Here is an 18,787-nt window from a genome sequence, read left to right on the forward strand (position 1 = left end):
TAATTTGAATTTAGGAATTTAATTTCATAATTTAATTGCATTCATTAAACAAAAATTACAAAAAAAAAATTACTACAATAGTCATGTCCACATTTTAGCTTTTAGTTTTAAATTAATTAGTGTTAAATTAGTAAAAATAAGTAAGGTTAATTTTACAAAATAATTTAAATTAGAGCCTAATTTAGGATTTTATTTAGCTTATTTAATTAATTCAATTAGATTTTTAAAATTAAAAGAAAAACAAAGTAAAGGAAAAGGCTGTTTTTGAAATTCAAACCAGATTGGGCTCAAATTAAATGGCCCAATTACCTCATATCTGCCTAGCCCACCTCTCTAACCTACCCGACCCGAACCGGCCCAAATCCCCTCCATTTAAACCCATTTACTAAAATCAGGCCTAGATCCCTCACATTAAAAGGGGGCAGCTTCCCAAAAAATTAGCTCTAGAGCTCCTAGACAAAAAATAGAGGAAACGGTGCACAACACCTTTCCTTCCCAAGGCTTATTCTTCTTTTTCTCTAAAACACACACACACAGACCTAGACAATAAGAGAAGACCTTCCCTGGAGAAAAAATATAAAGCAAAAACGGCGCATCTCAAAACCAGCTCCCATTTTCTTTTTCAATACCATTTTCAACCCCAAAATCAAAGCTTTAGGAGATCAATGAAGACCCCCCCCCCTCCCCCGATCTGAAAGAAGCCAGCGCCGTTTAGCTGAAAGAGGGAGGACTGCTCTCTGCTCTCACTCTTGAATGATACAAAAACAACCTCTCTTCTTCATCTCTCTCAGAACCTTCCCCCCATTTTCGCCCTCTTACTCACTCACTCACGATTTGAATACAAACGGTGGAAATAAAGCTGCAAATTCGAATGAAGATCTTAAAATCACAAAGCTTGAAAAACAATGGAAGAATAATAGAGTTTTAAAATCGAAGCTGTGTTGGTTCACTGTTGATCTCGAAGCGATTCGCCTGGGCGTCGAATTTTCTTCCTCCGATTTCAACTGCGGTTGGTTGTTGTTTTCATCTCAATTGGATAGCTCTTGTCTCTGCTGAGTTTTGCTTGCTTCGAGATTTCAGGTTATTTATTTATTTGCTACTGTTTTTTTTTAAATTTTTTTTTATAGTGATTTTGTATTGTGGCAAAGTGAAAACAATTGGATGTGGGTTTATCTTTTCTTGGAGTATATGTTTAGCTTATTTGAGTGTTTGTGAAATTTTTGATTAAATATCAAGAAACAATTCAAGAATGGAAATTTGATATATGGGAATTTAAAAGATTGTTTCTCTTTCGTCTTGTTGATTTAAATAATTGTAGTATTTTGACTTCCATGTAATAGTTTAATCTTTCTTGTTGCTGCAAATTGTACAATGCTTTAACTTTGCATTTAGACAAAAAAGGAAGCTCTTGAATATGGCCTGCACGTTTCTTTGTCTAGGACGTGGTATTCATATTATAGCAGCTCTCTCTCTCTATATTGAGCTATTCTTTTGTCCTAATTTCCATGCAATTAATAATGGGAAACTGCATTAATATACTAGTATTATCTCCGTCTCTCAAGAAAGAAAAAGCTCTGAGTTCTGAGGAAGAATATGAAGTGCTGGAGAAAAGCATTTGCTCTCAGCATACACAGAAGCTAAGATACGCAGAGCTTTATTATCTCGTTTCGTAATTCTATTCCAGTAATGGTGATAGTTGTAAGAGCCAGAAAGTCAAGATTGTATTGACAAATAAGCAGCTAGAAATCCTTGTTAATAATGTTAAAGATCTCCAATCTGGAAAAACTCGTGTTCGATCCTTTAGGGGAAGGAAAAGAAGTAAGAAATGGAGGCCATCTTTAGATACATTTCCAGAGTTGTAGAGTTATTACCATTTTGTGTAGGAGCAAAGCCAGCACCAATTTGGTTCTTAATCACTTTTTTCTGTGGGATTTCTCGATCCCTCATGTGTGCAGTTCATTAGAATTGTAATGAAGGCATAAATAGTTTGTTGGTCCCATAGCTTTAACTAAGTCACATTATGCCCTCTAAAATTCCCGGTACTCAATTTTAGCCTTATAATAATCCTAATCTTAGGAATTGAACAATTAATTCATGAATATCGTAGTGTTGCTTTAGCCGCGATTAATAAACCATCGTGATTATGGGTACGGTTCCAGTGACATAGTTATGATGCCTAATTCCCAAATTTCGGTGTGCATTTCATGTGACCCGACCACAACAAATTTGAACAATAATAAAATAAACATGTCGCGAATCGCGGGTGCATTTCATGTAGCATGGTTTGCGGTGTGCTCCAAAACGGCAAGTGTACGACAATCGTGACTTGTTCCAGAAATAAATCCATAAATAATTAAAAGCGGTTATAAGTTAAAAATGCACAATGGGTTTTAAACATGTAATAAATCAGATAATTAGGCGAATTATTAATAGTTAAGCGACCGTGCTAGAACCACGGAACCCGTGAATGCCTAACACCTTCTCCTGGGTTAACAGAATTCCTTATCCAGAATTTTTGGTTTCGCAGACTTTTAAATATAGTCGATTTTTCTCGATTTGGAATTTAAAAAAATAAACCGGGGACTTGGGACACCATAAATGTTCCAAGTGGCGAATCTGAAAATAAATAAAATAATTCCATTTCGATTTATGTCACTTTAATATGAAAAACTCCCTTATATATCCCTTTCAGGTGGTAAAAAGGAGGTGTGACAATGAGTATGCACGAGGAAAATGATTTGGAGAGTTTTATGACTAGTGCTACATTAACTTGTGATGAATTAAGTTGGATAACAATACAAGATCCTGGAAGTTATGAAGGAGGAGTATTGTGGGTTATCAGATGTTATGTTATATGAATTTGAGCCGAGTGGAGGAGTCTACTATCAACGATCAGATTTCATGGTCAGGTGTTATATTAGTTTTGGACTGAACATACTAGTGGATCAATTATGACTTGAAGAGGTTGACTTCGAGGATATTGCGGGCAAGGAAATTTCTGAATGCACGATGTACTATATGTGTGTGTGTATATATATATATATATATATGTGTGTGTGTATATATATATATATATATACATCCTGGAATGATTCAGGTTTGATATTCTTTATGGATGTAGGGTGCAAGGAGAAGGGATTCACTTGGTCTTATAAAGTTGGGGTTGCTTTTGGAAGTATTTGTAGGATTGTGGAGCACAAGTCATTTGGCCCATATCGGCTGTGCGTGGCAGATTAGAGGAAGGTGAATGACTGTCAAGAAGGTTCTAATGTTTTCAAGATTCATAAGTGGTGTTTGTGGGTTCCGAGATTTGTGCATGATCAAAATTTGAGACTGCCTAAACTTGCGGTATTTCTATATCATCATTGATTCTACATTTAAGTATTAGGGAAAGGAAAGAAACGGCTTCAGATTCATATAAGGTCTCTTTAGAGTGGGCATCTCGGTTTGTGGTACTATTGGGTACTTCAGAGGGAATACAACGGTTTATGTGCCTTAGGATAATGTGGTTTCATGTTAGGGTCTCTTGGTTTGAGCTTTGATTGGGGACTGTAGTCTAGTAGGAAAGAGAAGTGTTATTTTGAAGGTAATATAGGAGAAATCAAGAGATAGGGTCAGCTTGGCGCTAGTTTGGATTAGCATAGTAATAAAAATGATCGGTTCCTTGGTATCGTGAGGCTTTACAGGTGTTTTGTGGCAATAATTTTGGGTTTGGCAATTTGTGTGACTTGGTTGAATTAGAGGGATTCAGTTTAATGGTTTGGTTATGTGAAAATAATTTCTGAAGAGTTCATAATAGATTTGACCACAACTCGAGGTTGATGTCTTCTACTGGCGTTTAAGGTTTGTTGCGGTTGCGATGTTCTCTGGGATTAAGCTAAGTGAAGGCTTATGGTTGATGGGTTGTCTATCGTACTTGTAATCTAGAGCTGATATTGGATTATTGTGTTTTCATATGATAGCATGATATATACGGTGGGCCATGTGGGATTGAGATTAGCATGTACAAGGTTGTAGTTCAGTTTCGAAGGGAAGGTCATGAGTTCTAGACAATATGGATGATTTCACATGTTTAAGATAATGTTGTCATTATCTGGTATCGGCCGAGAAGGGTGTATGTTGTAGAACATGCATTGTATTTTTACTTGTGGATGCTTGACTAGTATTATGGTAAGCGCCCAATTGTTGACTGCTTATATTAAGGTTTTGCTACGTGGCGCGGATGATTCATGGGAGTATTTTGCGTAGAGTGATTGTGTATGAGTGATGTGTCCATCATTTGAGTGGTGGAGTTGGGATCAAATATGGAAATTTTGTATTCTTAAAGTTTAGAGACGGGATGTTCTCAGAGGCAATCTATTCCTTGGTTGTGAATTGTGAAGAAATACTATGAGTTAGACAGCTGATGGTATATGTTATGGATAGTTAATATGAACTTTTGAAAGGTTATTTACCTATTTTGGGATGATCTGAATTTATTTGGGGCCCATTGGTAGGCCTAATGAGAATGTGTATTCTATATCAGATCGGGGCTGTTCACTCTTAAGCATCAGTTACTGTGGTTGTGCCATCTGGTGGAATGGATTTTATACGTGCCCTGATTTATTTCATGTGTTGCTCTATTATGATACGATGGATTGTGAGACTATTTGAATATTCACACGCATGATGTGGTTCTGTTCAGGCTTTGTGGCAAGACTTGAGCGAGATGGATTTTAGGGTGTCGAGTTTCTTATTTCACCCTATTCATGCTTTTTATGTCGGTGGTATATTGTTCTATCCGTTCCTCCATGGTTATGGTCACGCACTTCGTGTGCTTGCTATTGATACACATGAGCTTGTTGATTGTGGGCATCATGGTTCATAGGGTACCACGTGGATTGGTGTATTGGATTGGGTTACGTGCCATATGTGGTTTCATGTTAGGGTCTCTTGGGTTGAGCTTTGATTGGGGACTGTAGTGTAGTAGGAAAGAGAAGTGTTATTTTGAAAGAGAAGTGTTATTTTGGGGAGTCATTATGGGTGCATGAGTTATTTGGTACATCGTGTGCTTATATCTTGGAAATATGGTTGTGGCTTGATGCAGCTTGTTGAGACTTGTACGGTGTTTATGTGCGAGAATCGAATCTTACAAAGAATTCCGGATGCTAAAAATTGGTTCTAAGGTCTATGGGCTAAGGTTGAAGAAAGAAGCTTCTGTCGGGATTGCGCTAATGGACTTATATGGATTGTAGTGATGTGGGATCACCCATTGGTATGCGTATGATGAGTTTATACAGTAATTTAATGACTTTGGAATGATTTTTGGCACGTTCAAGGATGAACATACGTTTAAGTGGGGGAGAATGTTACGACCCGACTAGTTGTTTTGAGTTCTAGAATCTTGTTCCTTGATTTGAGACTTCAATCGGCTTTTTATGGTGTATTATTACTCTTATGCAGGATTGATTTTGATTTTCGAGTGGTTCGGATTTGAATTAATGGAGTGATTCTCAATTTGGAAGCTTTAAGTTGGAAGGGTTGAGCAATGTTTGGCTTCTGAATAAACAACCTCAGAATTGGGATTTGATAGTTTCAATAGGTTCGAATTGTGATTTTGGACTTGGCGTATGTTCGGATTTGAATTTGGATGTTCCTAGAAGTTTTTGGCTCTATTTGTCGAAGTTGGCAATTGAAGATTTAGAAAGTTCATAAGTTTGACTGGTAGTTGACTTTGGTGTTATCGGACCCATATTCTGGTTTTGAGACCTTATGTAGGTTCGTTTGGTTGATTAGAACTTGTGTACAAAGTTTGGTTAAGAACTGGAATGTTTAAGTCTAATTCGGATGCATTCGGCTAGGTTTGAAGGTTTGAATGTTAATAGAATGATCTTGATCTTTGTTTCTTGGTTTTGATGTCATTTATGATGTTCCGAGCTTTGGATAAGTTTAGATAATGTATTTGGACTTATTGGTATGATTGGTTGGAGTCCCGAGGGGCTCAGGTGACTTTTGGGGTGATTTCGGACCATTTTAGATGATGTTTGTATTGTTGGTTTGCTGGTCTCAGGTAATGCATCGTGATCATGGTCCAGGTATCATGTTCGCGAAGAGCTAGGTCAGCTGGAGGGCTTTGTGAATCACGTTTGCAATGAAGGATGTCGTTCGTAGAAGGCCTATGCATGAAGGCCTTCGCGTTCGCATGTGTTGGACCGCGTTGGCATAAGGAGAGTGGGAGTTGTGTGTGTCGCGGTCGTAGGGTGCTATGCATTCGCGATATGTTGGGTGTGCCGGTCATCGCGTTCGTGAGCTAGGCTTCGCAAACGCGAAGGAGATTTTTTTTGTTGGAGATAACTTTGTGCTTCGCGAACGCGGAATAGTTTTCCACGTTAACGAAGGGTACATCTGGGCAGACTTATTCAGTAGTTATTTCAGAATTTACCCGTTGTTTCATATTTTTTGAGCCCTAGATTTTGAGAAGAGGAGATTTTGAAGAGCAATTTCACTACTACCTTGGAGGTAAGTGATTTTTCACTTGGATTTGGTTTTATATATTTATTACTCATTGATTTCTTCACCTAAAACGTGGAATTTTGAAGAAAAAAATTTGGAATTTTGTCTATACTTGAAGAGAGTGTAATTAGGAGATTTGAGTGACGATTTGGAATTGATTTTGGAATCTAATCATATATTTTGACTCGGCAAGTTATGGGTCATTAGATTTAGTATTGGTTTCGAATTTCAGGCACGCATGCCCGGGTTGACTTTTGGGAATTTCTTCAATGATCGAAACATTATGGATTGGGATCGTTTCCGACGGCATTAGTGGACTTCCTTGGTCGATGTTTGGCTAGATTTGATCCAGTTAGAGGTAATTTCTCATGAAATATAATTTTGGAGCTTCAGACTAACCCGCTTAAGGTAAGCATCTTGCCTAATCTTATTGAAAGAATTAACCCTTAGGATATGACTGTATTTGTCTGATTGAAATATGTGAGATGCGAAGAGCATATATACAGGTTCTATGTATGATTCATGACCGCAGTAGTCTTTAAGTTGTACTATGCCTTGATTTTGATATTATTCCTCTTGCTATCATGCTTTATATGTTTGTATGACTATGTGAACTTAGTGAATCATGTTAGAGATCATTGTGTAGGAGTTGATTCCCTGCTCGAGCATAATATTTGCTATCGTGAGGCGTATCCGCCTAATCTAAGCTATAATTTAACACTTAGCACAAGTATACACCTTAGCATGTTATTTATCAGTGCATGGGTACATAATTTGATATTGTTTATGGTATATATGTACTCTTGTATATACTTCTATGTGATAGGACGGATTGTTAGCACATGAGTTGTTCGTGCAGCGTGTGGATAAGTATCCATCCCTCTAGAGTCGTCCTCTCATGTTTCTCCTTGATGACGTACACGCAGATTATGGAAACTGGACAGTGATTGGATTTATTGTATCTTCTCTATATGAAAACTCCTTAGGTGTATACATGATTCTTTTACTGCGTGTAATCTTTGTATGCTAGTCCTAGAATGTATATATGCCTTATAATGCTCAGGATTTAAGAAATTAATCAAGTACATATCTTCTCTATATGAATTTATGCAACATGACTTGTCTAGTCATGCATATCTTCTCTCTATGCAACTGATAAAGGATTACTTGCTATTTCATGCACATCTTTTCTATATGCAACTGTCGAAGGATTGATATGATATTTCATGCATATCTTCTCTATGCAACTGTGAAAGAATTTTTGACATGTTACGCATATCTTCCCTATATACAAGCTTTGATGATTTGGTGATGTTAGACGCAAATTTTCTTTATATGTCGAGTTGTTAGATTGAAATAGCACTGTGCATATCTTCTCCATATGCAATTGTTGACTTGTTATTTGATAACAAATGCATAACTTCTTTATATGTTGAATTGTTAAGAGACTTGCACACACTCTCTATGTGCCTTATTTGGTTGTATCTGTATTTCTTGCTTCAATTTTATATTGTTGGTGGGTACATAGATATGTTATTGAGCTAAATAAGTTACGTAAAGTGAGTATCACTGACCTGAGACCTAGTCGCTACTTCACCGAGGTTAGTCAGGATAGTTACTATGCATATGAGGTCGATTGTACTCATACTACACGGTTTCACCTTGTGTGCAGATCTTGCCATCTTGGAGCCAAGCTTCTGTGTCACGACCCGAAATTCCCACCTTCGGGAACGTGATGGCGCCTAACATTTTACTTTCTAGGCAAGCCAACATTAGAGGATTCTTTAAGCCAATTTTATTCAATTTCAATAACAGGATCAATTAAGCCAAATAGAAGCTAAAACTGAGTGCGGAATAGCATAAAAGCCCATAACATCTAATACAATCCGGATCAGGAGTCACAACTCACGAGCTTCTAGAATTTCTACAAATAGGGTCTAAAATAAACACAACTGTTTTGAACAAAAAGAAACAGTAAAATAGGGAAAATAGGATGGGACTTTAAGGTCTGCGGACGTTAGCGATCTACCTCGAGTCTCCAATGAGCAAATCCTAGCTTGTACGCCTCACAATTAGCGGGGCCAGTACTAAAGTCTTCACAAGTAGTGCAGAGTGTAATGAGTATATACGACCCCATGTACTCCGTAGGTGTCGAGCCTAACCTCGACAAAGTAGTGACGAGGCTATGACATGACACCCACGTAATTAACATGTGCAGATAACAGTATACGTACAAGATAATAACAAATAACAGCTAAACATGTACTATTGGGATGGGATATGCGAAAGGGGTACAAAATACGATAATTACAACAGAAATGATAACCAGAGTCAATATGCCTTTAACTAGTAAAACGAGTAAACACAATGAACAAAACCGCATGACATCACCCTTCGTGCCTTTACTCTCAACCTCACAGTAAAACAATACTAACGTCATGGCATCATCCTTCGTGCTTTTACACTCACTTTCATAAAAAATAATAGATACGACACGACATAACCCTTCGTGCATTAACTGTCAAAACAATATGGCACGGCATCACCCTTCGAGCATTAACACTCACATACGGCATGGAATCACCCTTCGTGCATTAATACTCTCCTTTACCACATAACAATGAACAAGTAACAACAGGGAGATAGAATCAACAAGAACAAGCCTTATGTTAAAAATGGTTCCATAAACCTATCTCAGCATTAGAAACAATACTCAATTATCAAAAAAGCCCATAAACGTGGGAAGAACGATCAATTTAATAGTAACTAGTCTAAGCATGGATTACATGATCAAAGTAAGCAATAAATTACAAGGAACAAGTCCCACCCCCATGCTTTAACCCGACAACAACGCATAAGTACTCGTCACCTCACATATACGTTGTACCAAACATCTAAACATGTATCATATAGACAAACAAATCCTAATCCCTCAAGTCAAGGTTAACCACGACACTTACCTCGCTCCAAAGGATCAACTCAAAGATCAACCAAATCTTTGCCTTTAAACAAGCCTCCGAACCAATAAAATCTAGCAAATTACCAACCAAACAATTCACATCAAGCCTAAGGAACTACCCACGATTGCAAAAGGTTCAATTTAGGTCATTTTTTAAAAAGTCAACAAAAGTCAACTCCCGGACCCGCTTGGTCCAAACCCAAAATTCGGACCAAAACCCGAATGCACATTCACTGCCGAGCCTGGTTATGTAATTTGTTATGGAATCCAACCTCAATTTGAGGTCTAAATCCCAATTTTAAAAAAATCCCTAATTCTACCCAAACCCCCAATTTGCACCATGAAAACACTAGATTCTAGGTTGAAATCTTATGAAATGTAATAAAAGATTGAAAGAAAATAGGTTAGAATAACTTACCAATGGATTGGGGAAGAAGGGTTCTTGGGAAAATAGCCTCTGGGGTTATCTTGTTTTGAAAATTTGAAGAATGAGAGAAAATCCTGTTTGTCAGCTATTTGCCTAGTTGCAGATGTCACATTTATGACCTAGGGTTCGCAAACGCGAAGAAACAATCCCGATTGCGAAGTCACCCTATTTCTGCTGTCATCGCAATTGGGATGAATAGTTCTCAATTGAGAACAGTGAGCCCTCCGCAAATGCGACCAAAATGATCGCAAGTGCGAAGAAGCTCTTCCCAGCCCCACTTCACAAATGCGAACCTTGTTCGTAAATGCAAACTTGAGGTGCCTCAGCTACTCTTCACAAATGCAAAGCCTGACCTCGCAATTGCGAGGTCTGAGGCCTGCACCAGAACTGAAACACACCAGCACTTTCCTAAGTCTTCACTCCGTAGCCTATTCGAAACTCACTCGAGCCCTCAAGGCTCCAAACCAAACATGCACACAAATCCAAAAATATCATACGAACGTGCTCGCGTGATCAAATTGCCAAAATAACACATAGAACTACGAATTGAACACAAATAAAATTTTTATGATAACTCAGAACTTCTATTTTGACAACCGGACGTCTGAATCACGTCAAACCAACTTTGTTTCTCACCAATTTGACAGAAAAGTCATAAATATTGTAATGGACCTATAACGGATTCTGGAACAAAAATACGGACCCGACATCAATAAAGTCAAATATTGGTCAAACTTTCAAAGTCATTAAGATTTTAAACTTTCAAATTTCAACAAAATGCAATAACTCGAGCTAGGGACCCCCCGAATTTGATTCGGGGCATACGCTCAAGTACCAAATCACCATACGACCCACCGGGACCGTCAGAATATGGATCCGGATCAACTCAGATGGATTTTAAGGCAAAAATTCATATTTCTTCAGTTTTTAACATAAAAGCTTTCTGAAAAAAACCCAGACTACGCATGCAAATTGAGGCATGCTAAAATGAGATATTTGAGGCTTCGAAATACAGAATTAGGTTCTAGAACACTAGATGACCTAATATCCCATACGGTGCCCGGAGCCAAATCAATACATAAGTCAATATCCCTATCGGGTGGCATCGCATCCCTGGTAGGTCTGCAGGAAACACCTCTAGAAACCCACAAACAACTGGTACTGAATCCATGGAAAGAACCTCTGCACTAGAATCACGGACATAAGCCAAATAAGCTAGACACCTCTTCTCGACCATATGCCGAGCCTTCACATAGGAGATAACTCTGCTGGTAGCATGGCCAGGGATCCCTCTCTACTCTAACTGAGGCAACCCCAGCAAGGCTAAGGTCACCGTCTTGGCGTGACAATCCAATATAGCGTGATAAGGTGACAGTCAATCCATACCCACGATAACATCGAAATCTACCATCGAGAAGTAAAAGATCTATACTAGTCTCAAGACTCCCAATGGTCCCCACACATGAGCGATAAACACGATCTACAATAATAGCATCTCCGACAAGAGTGGACACACACACACGAGCACTCAAAGAATCACACGGCACAACCAAATGTGAAGCAAAATAGGAACACGTAGGAATAAGTAGAACCCGGGTCAAATAGAACTGAAGAATCTCTGTGGAAAATTGAAATATTAACTGTGATAATAGCATCACATGACTCAGCCTCAAGCCTGGATGGAAAAGCATAGCATCTGGATTGGGCCCCACCACTCTGAATTACATCTCTAGGATGGGCCCTAGCTGGCTGGCCTCCACCTCTAGTGGCCTGACCTCCACCTCTAATGGCCTGACCTCCATCTCTAGCTGCCTGACCCCTACCTCTAGTTGGCTGAGTGGGCCGTGAAGCACCCGGTGCCGGGACCATGGCATGAGAACCTTGATGTTGTGAGATACTCGATGCCATAGGGCAAAATCTAGCAATGTGCCTCGGATCACCACAAGTATAACAGGACCTCAGCTGCTGTGACTGCTGACCTAGAAACTGACCCTGTCGACCGAAGTAACCACCCTGAAAGCTCTTGAACAGAGGTGCACTAATAGGAGCTGGTGGTGCGCTATAGGCTAGCTAGTCGAAATAAGACATGAGGGCCACGACCACCTGAAGCACTATGGGATGCCTAGAGTGCTGAATGAAACGGCCTGGGAGGATGGCCTCTACTAAAAGTACCCGTGCCTCCAGATGAGGCACCACTGAACCCACCGGAATGACGAAGCCTCTTGTCAGACCCCTGACCTCCCTCCTGTGGAAGGACCATCTCGAATCGCCTGGCGACATTGGCAACTGTCTGAAAAAAATCTCACTCCCGGTCTCCTTGGCCATCTGCAACTTGATAGGCTGAGCAAGTCCCTCAATAAACCTCCTCACCCTCTCTCTCCCGATAGGAAGCAATAGCATAACATGACCGGCCAAATCTACAAAATGGGTCTCATACTGAGTGACAGACATACTACCCTACTGAAGACGCTCAAATTGCCTGCGATAATCCTCTCTCAGTGTGACAGGAAAGAACTTCTCAAGAAATATCTTAAAGAATTGGTCCCAAGTAAGAGCAGGTGACCCAGCTAGTCTAGTCGATACAAAATCCTTCCACGAACTTGTGTTTCAGGTGATGGGTTCCTCCAAGAGATGGTGGAAGGATTTTGTATCGACCAGACCAGCTGGGTCACCTGCTCTTACTTGGGACCAATTCTTTCAAATATTTCTTGAGAAGTTCCTTCCTGTCACACTGAGAGAGGATTATCACAGGCAGTTTGAGCGTCTTCAGCAGGGTAGCATATATGTCACTCAGTATGAGACCTATTTTGTAGATCTGGCCCATCATGTTATGCTTCTGCTTCCTACCCGGAGAGAGAGGGTGAGGAGGTTTATTGAGGGACTTGCTTAGCCTATCAAGTTGCAGATGGCCAAGGAGACCGAGAGAGATTTTTTTCAAACAGTTGCCAATGTCGCCAGGTGAATCGAGATGGTCCTTCCACAGGAGGGAGGTCAGGGGTCTGACAAGAGGCCTCGTCATTCCGGTGGGTTCAGTGGTGCCTCATCTGGAGGCAGGGGTACTTTTAGTAGAGGTCATCCTCCCAGGCCGTTTCATTCAGCACTCCAGGCATCCTATAGTGCTTCAGGTGGTCGTGGCCCTCATATGTCTTATTTCGACCAGCTAGCCTACAGTGCACCACCAGCTCCTATTAGTGCACCTCTCCTCCAAAGCTTTCAGGGTGGTTACTTGGGTCGACAAGGTCAGTTTCTGGGTCAGTAGTCACATCAGCCGAGGTCTATTATACTTGTGGTGATCCGAGGCACATTGCTAGATTTTGCTCTCGGGCATCGAGCAGCTCACAACATCAAGGTTCTCTTGCCATGGTCCCAGCACCGGGTGCTTCACCGCCCACTCAGCCAACTAGAGGTACGGGTCAGGCAGCTAGAGATGGAGGTCGGGCCATTAGAGGTGGAGGTCAGGCCTCTAGAGGTGGAGGCCAGCCAGCTAGGGCCCATCCTAGAGATATAATTCAGAGTGTTGGGGCCCATCCCCGATGCTATGCTTTTCCAGCCAGGCCGGAGGCTGAGTCATGTGATGCTGTTATCACAGATAATATTTCAATTTGCCAAAGAGATTCTTCAGCTCTATTTGACTCGGGTTCTACTTATTCCTACGTGTCATCCTATTTTGCTTCATATTTGGTTGTGCCTCGTGATTCTTTGAGTGCTCCTGTGTATGTGTCCATACTTGTGAGAGATGCTATTATTGTAGATCGTGTTAATCATTTGTGTGTGGTTACCAATGGGAGTCTTGAGACTAGTGTAGATCTTTTCCTTCTCGATATGGTAGATTTCGATGTTATCTTGGGTATGGATTGGCTGTCACCTTATCACACTATATTGGATTCTCACGCCAAGACGGTGACCTTGACGGGGTTCCCTCGATTAGAGTAGAGAGCAAGTTCGTATGATGTAAAATATATTCAAGTATCCTTAAAGTAAAATATATAAGTATCTCGCACAACTAATCTATACGTGAATTATGAAAGCAGGAAGCTAAACGTTCAAAACTTATTCTTTTCATATATTTCTTTACATAAGTTATCCTTTCCAACCTTTAACTTTAGGTGCTCTGAATATGATCTAAACAAGGTTAATGAGTCTGAAACCAAAAGGTTGCCTTTCGACTCAAGAGACAGAAATAGGTGGAAAAAGGTCTTGAGTACAATTCTATGTATAGCGCATGTTTTAAATGCGTTATACCTTAACTGTCAGTTACCCCGTTAAGGTATAGCACATGTGTTCTACTGATATTTGCTAACCCATAATAATTGTTAAGTATAGTGCATGTACTATATATTCTATATGTACAACACATGTATACATTGGATATACTTGGCAAATGCCATCTCCTTGCATTGAATAGTTGCTTACTTAAGGATGAACATCCGTTCTTCAAAAAATCATTCTGAAAAAATTATTATTCAGTGTCCTTTGTATCACTTAGTATTCATCAGTATATACCTTTTCTTTTTTAATTTTGCTACAATGTCTGATGAGCGAAAAAAGTAGGGTTGCATTATATTGGGGTGGTGAGGTTGTGGTGGAGAATAACTCGATACACTATAGTTGTTCTCTATAGAGTATTGTTAAGAATTGGAGTAACATTGGAGTACAACAGATTGGTATCTTTGATTTGTAAAAGAATGAGTGAGTAAACGTTCGGTTAATCTTAAGGTAATCGATAGATATTCGTATCCGCTTACTCCATAAGGGGTTGCTTGTTATGCCGAGTTTAACATCGAAGATGATGAAACCATGCAAGATCTTTTTGAGGAATCAGATGAACACGGGGATGTTCTTGTGTTAACAATGCTGAAAATATATGTCACCTCTGAAGACATCAACAATATTGATGTTCCGCAAAATATGGATAACACTCAACCATCTGGTGATGTTTTTGGAGTTATTTTATCCGAAAAGGTTCCGTATAAAAGAGTCTGGACAGATCTAAACTTATTTCCACGGGCTAATGAGGAGCGAGAACATAATTTCTCCCCAATGCAATGGCATAAAGGGTCGCCAAGTTTGCATAATTTACAGGCCGAGTGGTAAAATTCAATTTACCTTGTTGTAGTATAATTGTTCATTTTATGTATCATATTTGTACTAACTCTTATATATTTCATAGGGGTTAGCGGCCAAATATGACTTTTATAAGTTATTAACCAAAATATACCTAATTTTGGAGGTGTGGATCATGCTGGTCCATCCGCGAGTCCTCAACAACTCGATAATGTGCATCATGGGCTATCTACAAATTATGAATTGTACGTTAAAAGATAAATTTAATATATTATGTTTGGATGACTCTAAAATACTCATTATTTTATTGGTTGTACATTGAAAACGAGCAACATGACGGTCGTGTCCTAACTCAGTTGCGCGATGACGATATATTAAATCAGGATATGGCAGATGCATAAAGTGAGGAAGATGACGGCGATTATCACAACAACGATAACGAGTTTAGAGATAATACGCTCTTTCCTGATGAGAGCGACGATGAGGAACCACACTTCACAGATGAGAGTGAGAATGAGCAACTCGGTTTGATGAGGGAGCATGATGCCACAACTGAGCATGCTCCGTATATGCAGACTCCACCTACCGCTAAACCAGCAGTGTATGAGTCACGTGTGCCCTTTCATTCAAGGGAGATTTCCTACCTTAATCACTTGCCATGTATGTCGGATGTGGATGCTCTCACAAGGGATCTTGAAGATATTCGTACAAAAATGTGGGATGAAATTAGACCAATAGGATACTACTCATCCCTATCAAACGACATAATGTGGTGCTCACGATCAGTAATGGAGCCGTCGGGGTAAACTATGAAGTCCCCGGTGACAACACTCTGAATGTAGGCATATCATCACCAGCATCGTGTGCCTTACCAATGTCACCTGGCAAATCCTCACCAATATCTCCACGTGTGCCTCAGTGCTGCTGGCCACCCCGTTCGTGCCAACCACCCTGACCATGCGGGCCACCCCTTCCTCTCTAAACATGCCTGGTACGTCTACGACGTGTTGGGGGCACGCCTGGCCTATGATGGTAATCCTCAGACGGTACATACGCTGCATCGAAACCTAATCGTGCATGCGCTCGTGCAACTACCAATGTGGCATTAGCAAGCACAGAAACCTGATGCCCCAATGGTGCAATAATGCTGCTCCGTTGCCTACATGCTGCTGCATCGCCAAATCTATCTGGTGAAAATGGTGTAATCCAATATCCTGCATATTATGTAATATATTAATTAAAGAAGATAAAAAATTCTAAAATTATACGTAAGTATATCAAACAACATACCAGTGCTTCGTACCTCCCGGCGTATGGAATGTACCCACGACCCTCCCGATGATAGAGATTACCTATCAGAGTGTGAGTAATACAACGATACCAAGCCATGTACTCATGCTCACTATCAACACCGTCATGTGCAGGGTCTGGCAGAGTCCTGAACTGTCTCTGATCCCAGTCCTCTATCTGGGCCTCTAGCCAGGCCAAGTATGCCTGGTCAACTCTACTACGCTCATCCTACTTGAAATGTGTGGCATGCCAACTGGGATGAACAGGTTTATGCTGTCGCTGACCAAATTATCGCAGGACTCTACCGAACTGATGATGCTCGACTATAACGGTACATATAAATGGGACCTCAGATAGCCACACAACTTGACCTCATGAGCAATAGTCTGGAAAACTAGCAATGAACTTGTTGCTATATTGGCTCCATATGAACTATTTATTAAACACAATAATAGCAAGTAAACGCAAGACAAATTAAGCATTAATAAACGTACTTAGTCAAATATTTACCCGAGCAGCATCCAGTAGATCCAACATATCCCTGTAAAGAGGGAGATAATGTCGAGCCTTGACGTCGCGGGAACGGCCTCTCCTATCTACCAACCTCCTAGCACGTGGTAGAAGTGGCAAAGGTGGTGCATCTAGAGCTAGCGGTCGAGGAGGAGGTTGCATCTTCAAGAATCTCTCCCAAGCCCTAACCTAATATTTATTGTGGACGTAAAATTACGCATTTTATAGTATATCTATGATAATCATGAAAAGAATTGATATGCTACCCATTGACGCCCTGCACAACTGCCTATAAAGGTATGCTAGAATGACACCAGCCCTATTGTACATGGGTAAGTCATCTAAGCGCCCCAGATAAGGAAAGAAACGTAGGCTCACAAGGTTCCCCGAAGTGTTCAGGAAAAGAATTCCACCAAATATCATCAAAAGCCACAGCCTTGACTGCCGCTCAATAGCCTTTACTGGTATATCATCTGTGATCTGCTGGTGAAGCGCCTCTAGGTGTTGCCTAAGAGGTGACAGATGTAATCTACTAACGCCACTAATTGCAGTTTGCTCAGCCGCTGGAATTTAGTGAGCCTCTCCAACATCTCTAAATAGTCATTCCTCTTATACTTCCTAACCGCTGGTGGGTAGTGGACAGCGAGACCATTAACGAGAACACCAACAAATACCTCCACGTCCTGTAGCGTGATGGTAGCCTCGCCGGTAGGTAAATGAAATGCATGTGTCTCAGGCCTCCAACGCTCAATCAGAGTCGTGATTAAGGGCTAATCGAACTACAACCGAGCGACCTCAACAAACTCCCAAAAGTTATCAATGCATCTCGGTTGGAAGTTCTGGCTAAGAAACTCTCCATCCCAGATATGTGAAGGACTATGGCGCGCCTGGAGCGTATGTAGCTCACGAGAAACATGTCCATGATGAACAGTCGGGCGATCCATAATGATATCTGCAAATTGAATAATATTAAGTAAAATATTATTCACTTTACTCGTTTAACGTCTCAAAATATCTTGCTATATTTTATATTATTATTTAATTCATAAATTTTATATTACTAATTATTTTTATACAAAGTATTTATTTATATGTTAGTTTTTAGAATTTTACGACTCAAATTCGACAAGGTCTTATTTGTACTGACAACTTTTTCTCATTTTATTTGTCATTAAAAGAATACTAAATATTTAATTTGTTTAACTTATCGAGATAATTTTAAATATTTTTATTAATTATTTTATATATATATATATATTATTAATTATTTATTTCTTTCGTAATAATTTATATGTTAATTCGTTATCTTTTAAGGCAAAAATCTCGGCAAGGTATCTTTTATACTGACAACTAATTATTTTATTCATCAGCTAAAAAATATTAAATATTTAATTTATTTTACTTATCGTGTTTTAATTGATTCTTATCAAATAATACTTTTATTATACAATTGTTAATTAATTAGTATATGATCCGTAATTGATTACTATACGTTAATGACGGTGCATATTTGTTGTTCTACGCTAAATGACACTAAAGAACACTAAAGGAACATATTTACTATTCTACAATTGTAAAAATACTCAACAACTAACATAAAATATAATGTATTTATTGTTCTACGCTAAAGGACAACACTAAAGCACACTGATGGACACTGAAGGTACATATTTATTGTTTTACATTCATAATAATATTAACCAACTAACATAAAATATTCAACAACTTAAAACAATGGCATAATAAATATTTTCAAAAACATTTGCTACAAATAACATAAATTTGGCTAAAAAAATAGCACAACACACACACAAAATCATGGAATAGATTACTACGAACTATATATATATATATATATATATATATATATATATATATATATATATATATATGTTTTTGACCGGAGAAAATAAGCGACTTTTTTACAACCAAATCGAGCACAAATCACGTTCAAGTCCACGAGGCAGCCTTGAATCGTGTCTTTTATCAATTACATAATAACGACAAAAGATTTCGGGGATCGAAAGTGGGCTCCAATGTAGGTT

At 39.4% G+C, this 18,787-nt stretch overlaps 1 protein-coding gene across 4 annotated transcripts in view; it reads left to right on the top strand.

Annotated features, from left to right (window-relative positions):
- The first annotated feature begins 405 nt into the window (after positions 1 to 405).
- LOC109213630 (MADS-box transcription factor 23-like) overlaps positions 406 to 18,787 on the top strand; it is a 44,400-nt gene continuing 26,018 nt past the window's right edge. For 2 of the 4 annotated variants that reach the window (XM_019377442.1, XM_019377445.1), the window contains exons 1-2: positions 406 to 1,080; positions 6,725 to 6,850. The gene's annotated coding sequence lies outside the window, so the exon portion shown is untranslated. Of the gene's footprint in view, positions 1,081 to 3,138; positions 6,499 to 6,724; positions 6,851 to 18,787 lie in introns of those variants that run through there. The other 2 variants (XM_019377443.1, XM_019377444.1) reach the window with 2 other exon arrangements.

This window comes from Nicotiana attenuata, unplaced genomic scaffold (genome assembly GCF_001879085.1).
Source record: "Nicotiana attenuata strain UT unplaced genomic scaffold, NIATTr2, whole genome shotgun sequence".
In the NCBI taxonomy this organism is placed as follows: Eukaryota; Viridiplantae; Streptophyta; class Magnoliopsida; order Solanales; family Solanaceae; genus Nicotiana; species Nicotiana attenuata.